The following is a 16327-nucleotide window of genomic DNA, read 5'->3' on the forward strand; positions in this document are numbered from 1 at the left end:
AGACGGTTTCGTCCACAAATCATGGAGGCGATTGAAGCTAAAGTGAAGAAGTTGATCGAATCAGGATTCATCAGAGAGGAGCAACACCCCGATTTAGTGGCTAACATTGTTCCCGTCTTGAAGAATAATAGCAAGATCCACATCTGTATCGACTTTAGAGATCTCAATGCTGCATGTCCGAAGGACGAATTGCCTTTCCCCATCACAAATTTCATCATCAACAACACCTGTGGTTTCAAGAGGATGTCCTTTATGGACGGATTCTCAGGGTATAATCAGATCAAGATACACCCTGAGGACGAAAAGCACACTTCGTTCAAAACTTCGGTGGGGGTGTACTGTTACACAGTCATGCCCTTCAGACTCAAGAATGCCGGCACAACCTATCAACATGCCATGAGCACCATCTTCCGAGAACATCTACAGAAGACAGTCGAATGCTACGTAGATAAACTAGTCGTGAAGAGTCGCGACAAAGATGATCACCTTCAAGACCTGAGAGTCATGTTCGACCTTATGCGGTCCCATCAACTGAGGATGAACCCCACGAAGTCATTCTTAGGCATGACAAGTGGCAAGTTCCTCTAATTCTTCGTCACGACGAAGGGGATCCACATCGAACCAGACAAGGTGCGAGCTATCCAAGAGCTCCAACCACCCAGGAATCTCAAGGAATTGAGAGGACTACAAGGATGTCTAGCTTACATCCGAAGGTTCATCATAAATCTTTTAGGCAATGCCAACCCTTCTCCAAGCTTATGAAGAAAGGTGTTTCCTTCATATGGGATGAGCATTGCCAACAAGCTTTCGAAGAGATCAAAAAATTATCTCTCGAATTTACCAGTCCTGGCGGCCCCGGTCTCAGGCAAAACCTTCTTGATCTATGTGCGGGCAATGGAGCATTATCTCGGTGCCCTCTTAGCACAAAATGATGATGCCGGCCATGAGCAAGGCATCTACTACCTGAGTAGGACCCTGCAGAGAGCCGAACAGCGATACCCCATGGTCGAAAAGGAATGTCTGGCCCTAGTATTCGCAATTCAGAAAATGCGACACTACTTGGTCGGTCAAACCATTCATATCATTTCCCGGATGAATCCCATCTGAGTCTTCATGACACAGCCCGGGTCCTTGAACTACTAGCTGGCGCGATGGGCACTCTTGCTATCTCAATACAACATCCACTTCATGCCGCAGAAGTCTGTCAAAGGACAAGCAATCTGCGATCTCATGGCCAGTCACCCGCTTGAGTCAAAGACTGACCTTTTAGAGCACATGCCGGATGAAACCTACGAGGTCAATGCAACCTCACCGGAGGAAAACTAGCGACTGTACTTTGTTGGTGCATCTCGCGTAGGCATAAGTGGATCTATCGTCGTAGGTGTGGGGGTGGTCTTGGTTTCTCTGCAAAACCATATATTACCCCGAGATTTCTCATTAACTGAGCCATGTACCAACAATGTGGCTGAGTACAATACACTGCTCATTGGACTCGAGTTCGCTAAGGAGTTGGGGGTGAAGCACCTCAAAGCCTATGGTGACTCTTAGCTCATCATCAGACAGATGACAGGGGAATACGAAGTCAAAAATGACAACTTAATTCCATGTCACCAAGCGACCGGCAAGCTAGCTGAATCATTCGATAACTTTCACATCAAGCATTTACTTCGTTCCAAGAACACACACGCAGATGCATTGGCGTCATTGGTAGCTAACCTAGCCCAGCCGCTTGGAACAAGCCAACAAGTCATATCACAATCCGACAATTCTACCAACTGGAGTATGCTCTGGAGGTGAATGCAAGTCGCCAGGTGGCAGACCAACTCAAACCAAGAGATTGGCGCTTCCCGATCATTAACTACAGCTTGTACGGTAACCTATCTGAAGACGTTAAGGAGCGAGACTCTATTCGCTGATGCGTCCCGAGGTTCTACTATGACACAACCATGAAGGCACTGTATCGGAAGTCATACGACGGTATGCTGCTTCGATGTCCCTCTACGACAGAAGCACAGGAAGCCCTACAGGAAGCACATGACGGTACCTGTGGAGCTCACCAACCCGGACCTAAGCTCCAGGACCGCTTGCGAAGAATCAGCTACTATTGGCCCAAAATGGTCAACGACGCTATTGCTTACGCCAAGAGTTGCCATGCGTGTCAAATTCACGCCAATTACATGCACAAACCACCCGAAGACTTGCATCCGACGAAAACTTCCTGTCTGTTTGAAACGTGGGGGATGGATGTCATCGGACCGATATCTCCTCCATCAGCCAAAGGTCATCGTTTCATCCTTGTGATAACACACTACTTCTCTAAATGGGCCGAAGCTGTGCCCTTGAGAGAAGTTAAGACTAATGATGTGACAAGTTCACCAGTCATGCCTTCATCCGGTTCTGTGACAAGTTCAGAATACAGAACCTGGCATCCATGGCTTATAATCCGTCAACAAACGGACCTCTAATAGCAAGCGCGACTGGGATTAGAAGCTAGGTGAGAGCTTATGGGCGTATCAGACCACGGTTCATACACCGACCGACGCCACACCTTACTCATTAGTATACGGTTGTGAAACCATGCTACCACTCAAAATTTAGATTCTTACCCTGTGCGTCACACTCACAATAGGGATGATGACTGAAGAAAATCATCAACGACATCTCGCAGAGTTAGAGGCGTTAGATGAAAAGCGGCTTGAAGCTCAGCAGCACATTGAGTTCTATCAAGCCCAAATCTCCAAGACTTTCGACAAGAAAGTCAAAAACAGATCATTCAAAGAAGGAGAGTTGGTCCTCACAGTTCGACGACCCATGATTCTCAACTCTAGGAAGAAAGGCAAATTCCAACCCAAATGGGAAGGTCCATTTATAAAAGAAACAGTCTATTAAAATGGAGCGTATCGCCTCGTCAAACCGAATGGTGACAAGATTCTGTTACCTATCAATGGCGAATTCCTTAAGAAATACTACCCTAGTCTTCTTCCAACCTTCTTTACTCCGACAAGTATACGAGTATAAACTTCTTCTCCTTACTCTGACTAGTATACGAGTATAAACTGCATCTCCTTACTCTGACAAGTATACAAGTATAAACTACTTCTCCTTACTCTGACAAGTATGCGAGTATAAACTGCTTCTCCCTACTCCAACGGGTATACGAGTATAAACTATTTCCCCCAACCTCTAACAGCTAAATGAGGCTAAACTATTCCCTATCTTTGACGGGAAGTTCATGGAGAATATTCTTAAGGATAACCCGGCAACCTCCAACCAGTATATGAGGCTAAACTATTCCCTATCTTTGACGGGAAGTCCCTGGAGAATATTCTTAAGGATAACCCGGCAACCTCCAATCGGTATATGAGGCTAAACTATTCCCTATCATTGATGGGGAGTTCCTGGAGAATACTACATATGACATTCTTAAGGATAACCCGGCAACCTCCTGCTGTGACTATTTAATCATGTCCAAAATGAGTAAAATCCTCCCACTGGTGCATGAGGCTAAACTACTCCTTACATCTCCCACTCGGTCAAACCTTCCTACAATTAGGACCATCCCACATCTCCAGCTGGGTCAATCTTCATACAGTTTGGGCCAAAGCCAAAGTCCCTCGCCAATCCTCTCCAATAGGGTGGGTGGGTGGGTTCCCAATACTATCAAGTTAACTACCACCTCTAATAGTCATTTCTCCACCAGTCTTATCTAATTAGACGATGGATCTTATAAAATTGTCAAGTTAACTATTACCTCTGATAGTCTCCTCTAAATTTCCCCAGTCGATCCTCTCCAATAGGACGATGGGACCACTCCCATTGTCATGTTAACACCACACCTTTAACAAATCAGCCTACCAATCCTCTATAATAGGATGGTGAGCCCACAGTGTTGCTCAAATCGCAACAAACTCCCACTGTCATGTTAATAATCACCTCTAACAAAATCCCCCACCAATCACCTCTAATGGGATGGTGGGTCCACAGAACTATCATGTTAACGATTATCTCTGATAGTCAACTTCATCATTCCCACTGTAGGCGTCAAAAATTGCCTATAGGTCCCCATACGCTGTAAGCTCATATGACGATGACAAACGCACGAAATGAGTTGACAAACCATACGAAGCAACGGAACTTCAGAATAATGGAAACACGAACTGATCGGGAGCCTCGCGTCGCTTACGAAAGGCGAAAATCCCCTCGTATCCTATTTATTCCACATGTGATTCAACCATGGGATCTTATAGATCTACTCATTATCTTTCCAACTCATCTTGAATCGCGTGATTCCGAGTTCGGATGACAAAAATACAGCGGAAACGGACAAAACGGACAAAACTCTCCAAGCCAAACCTTGGCAAGACAACAATGGGTGTCTCGGCCAAGGCTTGGTCGAGACACCCATAGGTGTCTCGGCCAAATCTTGGCCAAGACACCAAGGAGTGTCTCGGCCCAAGCATGGCCGAGACACCCACAGGTGTCCGCAGACCCGAAAATCTGGTTTTGGGCAGTTTGAAGCTGTTTTTCGATCCTTAACAGCCTGGATTTGTCCCAACTGATCTGAATCTATCTAAGAACATGGTTAAGTGGTTGTAACTGAGGATAAGAGGGAATCGATCATTCTTATCCGAAAGCAGGGGTCCTGAAGCCTGTAAATACAGCCCCAGGGTCTTCATTTTTTCAGATCTGGAATTCTCGAGCGTTGGCGAAGCCCTGCCGAATTGAAGACTGAAGAGCCATGAATTTCAGAGAGGGGAAGGAGAGATCGGATCGAGTTCGTCAGCATAAAAAAGAGGAGCTCGTCAGATCTGCATCCCGGTTCCTTACTTGAGATCGCCCCGTTCCGGTGATCTCAAGAAGAGTAGTTATCTCGCTGTTGACGAGATAACTGCTTTGGTTTTTTGATTTCTTCATGAATCAACGAAGATCTGGATTTGATCTGATCATTTGGTGGTCGACGGTTATTAATGTCCCCGTTACATGCCAAGATCCTAGGCAAGCAGCTGGCGATAAATACCTGTTGCGCTGTTTGACGAGAGTTGTAATTTTTTTTATTTTCATTGTGTAAAGGTCTTATAAAAAGACCATTTTTTTGAACTTGTTGTAACGATCAAAGTTGTAATGAGTTATACAATGAAGAATATAATTTTCTACCCAAACAAGCTGGCGACCACAGTGGGAGCCAACAGCCTCGCTGTCGAGACTGTCGTGACATAACCGATGATCAAGATCCTGGTGTTCGAAGAGGTCGAATACGAATTCAACCAGCAGAAATTCAAGGAATATATTTCCTCCTTCTCCTCCAGATCTTCTTCTTGCAAATGCGGGAAAACCACTGCCGTGAAAAACGTGCCTTCAGATCCGAAGACCAGGGCTGATGATCTGTACTCGAATGCAGTGAAAGACCCCTCTCCGGCCTTCAAAGAAACCGGATCCAACGTTCGTGACAACTCCTCGAAAGTCAAGGAGTTGCCCGTTGAAAGTGCACCAGTGCTGACGAAGAGGGCTCGTCAAAGGTGCCATCAACATCTCACGCGCCAATTTGCCAAGAATTTGGAGCCTGTTGACGGGATCTGCTATGATGCGGATCTAAATCTCAGAAGGCGCCAAGTGTTCCAGCAGTAAGCAAACGCCTCCTCCTCCAAACCAGCAACCTATGAATGGGTTCGTGTCAAAAAGACATGTTCAACTCTTGCCGAGCGTATCCAGAAGCGCCGCGCACTGCTAGCGCAGACAAGGATCCTTGTACAGAAGGCACAAGAGTTGCAAAAGGAAAAGGTGGTCAAAAAGCCACCAAGATCTAAGCATGTTTAGATGCCAAAGGCCGAATCAGCGTCTGAGGCAAAAGCATCCGAGGCTGCTCTCCGGCCTTCGTCAACTCCAGATCCCGCTCCTATTGCTCCCGCACCTCCGGTGAAGCCCTATGACAGCGTGGATCTCTCCAAATATAGAATTCCATTGAAGGATCGCCTCAGTTCTCTACCCGAAGATCGAGACAAAGCACCTGTTAAGGAACGCTTGGGACCGTTGAAGGAGCCCCGAGCAAACATCCAGACTGGGGGTCGTACATGACCTCCTAACAAGTTGATTCTTATAATGGCCCGCTTAGGGGTGCGTACAGAAGGCCAGGAGCCCGTTAAGGTTTCACCCTTAGAAAAGTGTGATTCTAAACGTGTGACTCCTGCAAACACCAACAAAGGGTTGTTTACTGAGAAGAAAACGCGTCAGACAAACGAACGCGTTATACCTAAGAATTCATGTAAAAAGCCGATAGGTTGCTCTGACCGCAACGTCGATGAGTTGTATTATCCGGCTGGGGGTACGAATAAATCTTGAAAGAGAGGTACCCGGGAAGCGGACTCTCACTGTCCGTGTACCAAAATTATCAAGGTAGTATTATCAGCGTGTAGCTGCCCTTAGACCACTCCACAGAGGGTCTCGGTATTCCAAAGGCTTTCTTATGAAGCATCGGAAACCAAGTCAAGGCCTTTCCGTAGAAAAAGATCAGCTGCGCAAGACGACGAACTCCCAGAGGTCACTATCAATATGGCTGATAAAGGGAAGTCAACACAAAGTTTCAATTCTCGTCATTTTTCGGACGTATCCCAACATATAACTCGGTTACGCACAGGGACTACTATGCGGAGGGATTATCAGAGGATGAATAGCGGATTATCCTCAGATGATGAAGCATCAGATGCGAACTTTGCCATCGCTTCTAACAATACGGTGTCCAGTATAGGACAATCTCGTGAGGCATTCATGATCAATGCTGAACAAATGACTAAGATCATTGAGGATGCTTTGGCTAAGCAAAAAGAGAACTTCAAGTTCGAATTGGAAATAGCCATGATACAGATGAAGGAAGAGCATGACCGATAGATGCATGCTCTATCCAATCAACTTGGTGAATCCAGCCGCCGTACCCAGAACGCCGCAGTTGACAGCGATCCAGAAATGGACAAAATCATCATGGCCGACGCACCCCCCAAAAATACTGGGGGTGGTTCAAATGCACCTCCTACAGATAACAATGCTAGGGGTGGTCCCGCCAAAGATAATAATACCGAGGGTGACCACATTGTTCCTCTCGGAAATCGTCCAAAACATGATACAGACGAGGACGAGAAGATGAAAGACCTCGAGAGCAAAATTAACGCTCTAATGCCTACTCGAGAGGTAAAGGAGACCGGCATGCCGTGTCCATACCCGAGAGAATGGGATTCGATCCCGTATCTGGCAAAGTTCAACCTGATCAACTTCACGCCATTCGACGGGGAGAGCTCGCACACTCAACATCTAATCTACTTCAAGTTCCACTTGGGCATGATATCCGATAATGAAGCATTGATGGTTTGGTCATTCGTTAGCACCCTTCGCGGGCCTGCCTTCGATTGGTACCGTCGTCTCAAGCCTGGAAGCATCAACAGCTGGGACGATTTAGAGACCTAATTCCTCGGCAACTTCTTTGATGATGACGCCGAGGTATCCATCAGGACACTCTTCGATGAGAAGCAAAAAGACGAAGAAATAGTCGCCTACTTTGTTAAACGCTTCCGGAACAAGGCGATAAATTGCCGATGTTAACTTTCACCTTACCTTCGCATCCCTCGTTACACCCCACTTAAACGTAGTGTTAAGAGGCCATTTGGTTCGCTTAAAAGACCCCCCAAAAATCCTTTTCTTCTCCTGACACAGTGTCCACATAGGACTTTTTGTTTCCCATTGTTTCTTTATTTGTGGTTGGTTCACGGAGGGGGCTAGGGTTTGAAGTGGCAGAAAAGAGCTCCACCTAAGCCGATTCTCTTCCCCCGATTTCTTTTCAAATCGAGCAAAAATGGATGTAAACTCCATCACTTGTGTCCTTTGTCAGATCTACAAAAATTTGGGGGAAATCAGATTGTTCGCTCTGGTTACCACCATTTCCCGCTATTTCTATCTTCACACCTTAGTTTTTTATGCTTGTGATTTACCCCTTTAGCCTGCCTTAGATCTCAGTAGGGTTGCTGATTTCTTCCGATTTTTGCTGGATCTCAAAAAAAAAAGCAACGATTTTCCTAGGGAATCACTATGATTGTTGCTTGATTTGTGCAAATTTGGCAATTTCAGGTATTATTTGTGCTATTTTTGATTTTTTTAAGGTAAATAGGTCTTTGATCTTGCGGTTTTCCCCCTTCTAAATGTATTGGGAATAATTGTTCTTTGAGGGTAAACCTCTTTTCTACATTTATGAGTTGTTTAACAAAATGTTTACCTAAGGGTTGCCATCACCCAAGTTATCATGTCATATTTCCATTGCTCGATTTGTGTTATCCCATGAATTGAGAGCCTTTTGCCATCACCATCCTCCTTGTTACATCTCACCTTAATCATTTTATTTTACAACATGTTAGCAAACATTAGTTTGTTTTGCTCCCGATAGAACTTTGCAATAACCAATAACAAAGTTTTTATCCTAATTGCTGGTCTTGGTAGTATTAATTCAATTCTTCCATTAATTTCTTATTGATGGTTGTATTATCGTGTGTTAAGATATGATTAAGTCTCTATATTTTCAATTCTTCTAGATTACTCCAGAATCTTATTATGTGATTTTTTTCTCTCGGGTAATAGTAGACTAGCAAAGTCTTTATCCAAAATTCCAGTGTATTCTACTAAGAAGCTTTAGTATTTTACCAAGTGTTTTGGATTTATTTGGGAATTTCATTTAGGGATGCTTGGTCAGCTTCACATCAATATCCAACTATTTTTCAGTGACACATCAGTATCCAACTATTTGATGATTAATATTCTTTGCTATATGTTGGTATCTGTGAGTCTTTTTATATTGTCGATATGTTACTCAACTTTTTTGAAACTTCCATTCATTGATTATACCGATGTCCCCCTCAAGTAATTCATATGTTCTTTCTAATTCATATGTTATTCATTCACACTTTACTTCATTACCATTACTTTCATGGATGCATGCTAGCCATATTAATTATTTCAATTTGATATTTGTTTCATAGATGGACGGTGATAGGGATTGTATGGATGAACAAAGTGTTGTTAACATGGTTTAAGGGGTTGCATTATCTGTTTTTGTTATAATATTTACATTCATGAGGAGAATGCAACCTAGACGTAAATCAATTCGTTGGAGTCCAAGTGATGAAAAAATAAAACAAGAGAGAACTAGAATTGAACTCATAAAGCGTATATATAATAGTTTTAGTGATAGTTGTGTAAACTACATTAGAATGCGGAGTGGTGCTTTTGTGAAACTAGCAACTATAATGAGGAATAATAGGATGCTAAAAGACTCAAGAAATGTAACAATATAAGAGCAACTTATTACGACATTGAACATTTTGGATTATAAATCTAAAAACTGCATTGTGAGGTCTTATTTTATAAGATCAATGGAGATAGTCAGTAGATATTTCAATAAGGTATTAGAAGCAATTATTTGCCAACGTGGATGCTACATGAGACAAGCCCCTAATGACGTTCCCCAAGAGATCCTTAACAACCCGTTGTACTACCCTTATTTCAAGGTATATCTACAATTTAAGCACAGTTATATGTAAATTTAATGAAAACAAATGTTAACTTAGTAATGTGTGGTACACATATTATAGGATTGTATTGGTATGATAGATGAGACTCATGTTGACGCAATGCAACCGATTAATCTTGTTGCATGATTTCGAGGCCGTAAAGTTGTTACACAGAATGTGCTTGTAGCTTGCACCCTAAACATGCTATTTACATATGTTTTAGCAAGTTGGTGTTTTCGGAAAAAGTTGCGTTCATCATTGATTCCATTAAACTTTGATCGTTACAAATGAAATTCAAATAACAAAGAAATAAAAATTACAACTTTTCGAAAATAAACACGAGATCCCGTTTTGGTGCGGTCTCGCTTTGCGTGGGTCTTTGGCCTGTGACGCGGACGTCAATATCCGTGGACCACCGGGGCAATCAGATCTGGTCCGGATAAATCGGACAGAGCTTCGTCGATCCGCGTGAGATCTAGAAACTTCTGATCCAGAAATATCGGACAGAGCTTCGTCGATCCGCGTGAGATCTAGAAGCTATAAGCGTCTATCTCAGCTAAAGCGAGATATGAGCTCTTCTTAGTATTAACGCCAAGGGCTAATACTAAGGATCAGACGGGGAATGGGTGATGAAGACTGATGTAGATCTCTCCTCCTTGGTTGAAGCGCTCGACCACTCTTTGCTGCAGCAGGGCTTCGCCAAGGCTCTCCAAAAATCCCGCTCTTTCCAAATGAGGTAAGGGGGGCTATTTATAGGCTAGGGGGAGCCCCTAGGGTGCCTAGACACCCTAGGGTGTCTCTAGAAATCCGAGACACCCCTAGGGTGTCTCGGAAATTCCGAGACACCCCTAGGGTGTCTCGGAAATTTCGAGACACCCCTAGGGGTGAACATCGCCGGGTTCCCGATTGGCCCGGGTTTTCGTTGTTCCGAAATCCTATCAGCTCACGTAGCTCGTCGATTCACTTCAGTCATTCATCGACGTCAATTGGGCTCCTATGGATCGGATAGTGATGTTCATCGTCGCTCTTTAACACTGAACCGTTCGTGGAGACCTATAGGCAATTTTCGATGCCTACAGATACCCCCTCCAAAGTGTTCCTGACTCGTTTCTTTTATAGAAGAGGCTGGAATACTTTGGATGTGATTGGTCTAGCCTTCAGTCGGCGTCAGGACCTGTGGTTAGCTTCAACTCTTGGCTCCTTCGATTTTCGGTCTATTCGATGCTTTGACGAATAGCCGAGGTTCTTCCGGCGCTGCGTTTATCGTCTGGCCGTCGTCGGAGTCTCGAGTTTGCAGCTGATGGATTGAGCTTGGCTTGTGTCATCGAGTTGACTTTGAACTACCTCTGCCACATTGTGCTGGCTTAGGGTTTCGGACTACTGTGTGCTGACTTTTTGTCGCAATGCGTTGACCGGCGTTGACCTAGGGTACGCGTTGACCGACATTGACCCTTAGGGTTTTGGATCGTCGAACGTTGATTGGTGTGGATTTTCATCCTCGAACGTTGACTTTTGTCGCAACGCGTTGACTGGCGTTGACCTAGGGTTACGCGTTGACCGGCGTTGACCCTTAGGGTTTTGAATCGTCAAACGTTGACTTTTGTTGCAATGCATTGACTGGTGTTGACCTACGCGTTGACCGGCGTGGACCCTTAGGGTTTTGAATCGTCAAACGTTGACTTTTGTTGCAACGCCTTGACTGGCGTTGACCTAGGGTTACGCGTTGACCGGCGTGGACCCTAGGGTTTTGATTCGTCAAAGGTTGACTTTGCTCGCAACCCGTTGAGTGGGGTTGACCTAGGGTTACGCGTTGACCGGCGTCTACCTTAGGGTTTTGAATCGTCAAACGTTGACTTTTGTTGCAACGCGTTGACTGGCGTTGACCTAGGGTTATGCGTTGACCGGCGTTGACCCTTAGGGTTTCAGATCGTCAAACGTTGATTGGTGTGGATTTTGAATCCTCGAACGTTGACTTTTGTCGCAACGCGTTGACTGGCGTTGACCTAGGGTTACGTGTTGACCGGCGTTGACCCTTAGGGTTTCGAATCGTCAAACGTTGACTTTGGTTGCAACGCGTTGACTGGCGTTGACCTAGGGTTACGCGTTGACCGGCGTTGACCCCTAGGGTTTCGAATCGTCAAACGTTGACTGGCGTTGACCTAGGGTTACGCGTTGACCGGCGTTGACCCTAGGGTTTCTCATTGTCGAATGTTGATTTGTGTGGATTCATTAACATATTCAACAATCGGCGAAGAATCGGCGTGATTCGGGGTTTAGAAAAGTTCGGGGGGTCAAAATCCACTCAAAACACCCTCGGGGTGTCTTAACGAAACCGAGACACCCTTGGGGTGTCTCGGTTTTGCCGAGACACCCCTAGGGGTGTCTTTGGCAAGGCCGTGGTCCCCCCCCATGTGCTTCTTGTCTTTTTCCATTTTTGGTTTTCCCTCTTATTTGCAAAATTCGTGGGGGTTTATTTGCAAAATGGGACTGAAATTTTGAGGCTTGGATTTCATTCCCCTTTGGTAACAATTTTTGGTAACAATTTGGATGGGTGTCTTATGCAAAAAGACCATACTTTATTGAGGGTTTTATGTGCAAATATGGGGCTGAAAACTTTGGGGGCTTATTTGCAAATTCGGCCAAAGAATTGGGGTGGTGTTCATGTAATAGAGGACTGAAGTTTAGGACCTAAATTACATGTTCATTTGGCCACAAGCTTGAGGGGTATTTTAGGCAAGAGGACCAAAAGTTGTTGGAGGGGTTTATTTGCAAAACAGCCCATAAATGTCTTAGAGGGGCTTATTTGCAAAAGGCAGTGAACTTATGGCTGAAATCCAATGAGTTTTGACCACGAACTCATGATCAAAATTTTGATAAGGCATGTGGAGCCCAAACCAAGATTTTGTAGAGGGATTTTTATGCAAAATTGGCTAAATTCTGCAAAAGGGCTCATTTGCAAACTTTAACCAAAATTGTGGGGTACCGGGGTGTTATATGATCGAATGTGACGATCATGACCCGGGTCACGCGTGTCCTTGACCTAGATTTTGGCCTTGAACACTAAGGGTATTTTGGGTATTTCACCAAAATTCACCGTGACAGATGACAATCATCGTGCACGAAATTTGTAGGTTTAATTAGACTTCAATTATGAAATCCTATTTGTGTATAGGATTTTAATTAAAGTTCTTAATTTCCCTTTTAAATTTCGTGTATTCATGTTTTAGATTGTACCTGACTTGCTGCTTTTCGTTGCAGATTTGCAATGTCTCCGCGTCGATCTCGATCCCGTAGGAGTCGTTCTCATTCACAGCATAGTGAGGAAGAGGTTCCCTCGACGTCTTCCCCCGCGGCCTCATTCTTCGGGGGTGAGGATTTATGCAGATTTTTTTTTCTCGCACCCCTGATTGACCTCTTTGCGGGTCATGAAGGAAGAACCGATACCTCTCTCGCGGAGGGTAAGGTTTCAGACTTGTTTTGCTTAGCCAATTCAAGTCTTCCGGTATATTGGGGCGATTTTGTGTCGTCCTACACCTTATAGGTCGGTGTATGTTACCACGTTATTCACGTGATGATGCATACCGTTCTTCCGGTGTAGGACACTCAAAATCGTCTCTCCAATTATTCCATGGATGAGTTTATCATTCTTCTTATGAGATGGATTATCTGATTCCACCCTTGTGCTTTATTACAGTGGAATTTCCCGCGGGTAGCCTTCCTTCTCACGCCAATACTGGCTGTAGTCGGGAGGTCTTCTCTTCGTTGACTTTTGTTGCAACGCATTGACTGGCGTTGACCTAGGGTTACGCGTTGACCGGCGTTGACCCTTGGGGTTTTGAATCGTCGAACGTTGATTGGTGTCGATTTTGATCAAAACATCCAATAACCGACGAAAGCGGGCGTATTCGGGTCTGAAATGGGCGTACGGGGACAAAACAGGACCTAAAACACCCGGGGGTGTCTCGCCCTTGGCCGAGACACCTTGGGGTGTCTCGGCCAAGACCGAGACACCTTGGGGTGTCTCGGCCAAAGCCGAGACACCCTAGGGTGTCTCGGTTTTGGGGCCGAGACACCCCCTTTCCCCTCTCTTTTTTTTTTTGTCTTTTTCCTCCTTTTGTTTGTTTCCCCTTTTGTTTCCCCCTCTTTTGTTTTCCTTCTTGTTTGAATTTGTTTCCCCTTTTGTTTTTCCCCCTCTTTTCAAAAGAGAATTCATCTTCTTTTCCCTCTCAAACTCTTTCTTCTACCTCTATCCCTCCACCATTTTTTCTTTCAAGAGCTCCAAACCTCAAGAAAAGTTCGGATTTTTTGTGGGCACCCATTGGCCGAAACTTGCCTCCTCCAATTAGGGTTTCTAACCTCTTGATTTGGGTAAGTTCCCCTTCACAATCTTCTCATTTTTATAAAGATTGCATCTTTAATCTTGTAGTAGGCAAAGGGGTTGTGTATGCATATGCTTTGGGGGGTTTTGTGCAAAAGAGGCAATATGGCCGAATTTTGGGGGTTTATTTGTAAAATAGGACTGAAATTCGTGGGGGCTTGTATGCAAAGATGAAACTGAAATTTTGAAGCTTGGATTCATGTCAAAATATTTCAAGTAGACCAACGTCGTTTCAAAATATTTCTCATTTGCAAAATAATCTTAAAAGACCATCTTTATTTGCAAATGTTCCTCGTGCACCTTTTAATGGTCAACATAAGCAAATGCTTCCTTTCCATTGTACATATTGCAATCGGAAGGGTCATTTGAGTGATTATTGCTTTGACCGTGTTAGTGCACTACATATGCCTAAGAGGGTTCATAACCCAAGGGCTTTGAGCTTTAATGATAGGGGTCATGTCCCTAAACAAACCGGCACCAAGAATACTTGGGTGCCAAAATAATTTTTAAGCCAAGAATATTAGTACTTTTATTTTTCTTTTTCTTGGTTTTGAAAAATGTATTTTAAATTTTTATGAAAACAATTCATTTTATTGGTCAAACTATTTTGTTTTCATGATTATTGGTTTTATTTTGATGAGAGGTTTGTACTTATATAACCCTCCGGATTTATTGAGTGTTTATTCCCAAATCTTGTTTACCGGGTGCTAAAATGTTTATATAGGTTGATACTAGCTCAAGAGCTAGATATAGTTGCCTCTCTTGATTTCTAAATCAATGATGATTTGATTTTACGTTTTTGGACATAAACTTTGATTTATGATTTCTTTTGGTTGATTCGTTTTCATTTGAAAACTTTTTGCATGATTCTCATGTTCCTCTTCTTTTGATTTCATAAATCTATTCTTTTATATGGTTTTTATATTTTTCTATGTTAATAAGACACTATTTTTTATATTGACATTCATATATGTTCTCATTATCTTTTTGTATGTGAGTTGTGTTTTGCATTTATGCTTGCTCACATATTTTTGCCATGATCCCTTATTGCATATATTTTATATGGCATTTTGATAGGGGGAGCTATTCCCTATTCTATGTTTGTTTATACTCACCTATGCTTATTGATAGGGGGAGCTTTCGCTCTCTTAATTCTTTTGTCCCCTTTTTGATGTTGTCAAAGGGGGAGAAATATTATGAGTATACTTTTTTGTGGTTATATGCATGTGAATTATAATTTATATATTCATTTCCTTCATGCATATATCCTTTTTTATAAATTGTTTGTCATCATCAAAAAGGGGGAGATTGTTGGCCTTCTTGTTTTGATGATGATTTACAAACAATTTACTACTAATGTTGTTTGTCTAATGTTTGTGCACTCCTATGTATTGTAGACAAACAACGTTGTTGGAGGATGGATGGATTGCGCCATAACGATCATATCAAATGGAGGTTGGCGGAATTATGGAGTGAAGCAACATACAATTCAAGTTAAAGATCAAGTTCAAGCTTCATCCGCATGTGTACCAAGTTGAGCTACAATGAAGATCAAGATCAAACTTGGGTAAATTTAGTATAGGTTTATATTATGTGTGTTTAATACTCTAAGCTCAATATCATATACACACACATTTATTGGTTTCCTTGTATATATATGTAGTTACATATATATACAACACAAGTTTTGGTTTTCATGTTTATAAATATGAAATTACATGTTTCATATTTATTATTGTGATTTGGTTTATCTACATAGATATGAAACAAATATATTTTCATATACATACTCATAGGTTTCATTTTCTATTGTATTTGTGAAAATATCGTATTCTTAGTTTGTAGACTTCAATATCAGTTTATACATGTTTTACTAAGTCTACAAAAACATTTCACAAAGTTTCAAAAGTTGGTTTATGTCAAAACATCAAAATTCAAGTATCTCATATTTTCATGTTTTGGACTAGTTTGAAAAATGATGATATTTTTCATTTGGGAAGTCCTTTTTGATAACCAGTCATTGTAGCATGTTTATTATCATGTCTACAATCATTCCCCAAAGTTTTACATTTTTTGGAATTTATTTGATATTTTTAAACAGTGTTTCAAAATCAGATAAACAGTTTTCAGAAGTATCTGTATTCGGTCGACCGCACCGGTCGACCGCTCGTTTGTTCTTTCGTCAGCATGGTCCAGAGAGTTGGTCGGTCGACCGGTCCGGTCGACCGAAAAGCTCCATCGGTCGACCGCACCGGTCGACCGGATAAGTGTTTGCTTGATTTCCTGTTTTCGACCTGGATAACGGTCGACCGAACTTTCCATCGGTCGACCGAATTTTTCCATCGGTCGACCGACGGAATTTTCGGTCGACCGACAATAGATCCGTTGGACTTCTAACGGCTATTTC

At 43.1% G+C, this 16327-nt stretch overlaps 1 pseudogene; it reads left to right on the forward strand.

Annotated features, from left to right (window-relative positions):
- Nucleotides 895-16327, forward strand: part of LOC109823355 — a 41616-nt pseudogene continuing 26183 nt past the window's right edge.

The sequence above is a fragment of the Asparagus officinalis genome, chromosome 9, assembly GCF_001876935.1.
Source record: "Asparagus officinalis chromosome 9, Aspof.V1, whole genome shotgun sequence".
In the NCBI taxonomy this organism is placed as follows: Eukaryota; Viridiplantae; Streptophyta; class Magnoliopsida; order Asparagales; family Asparagaceae; genus Asparagus; species Asparagus officinalis.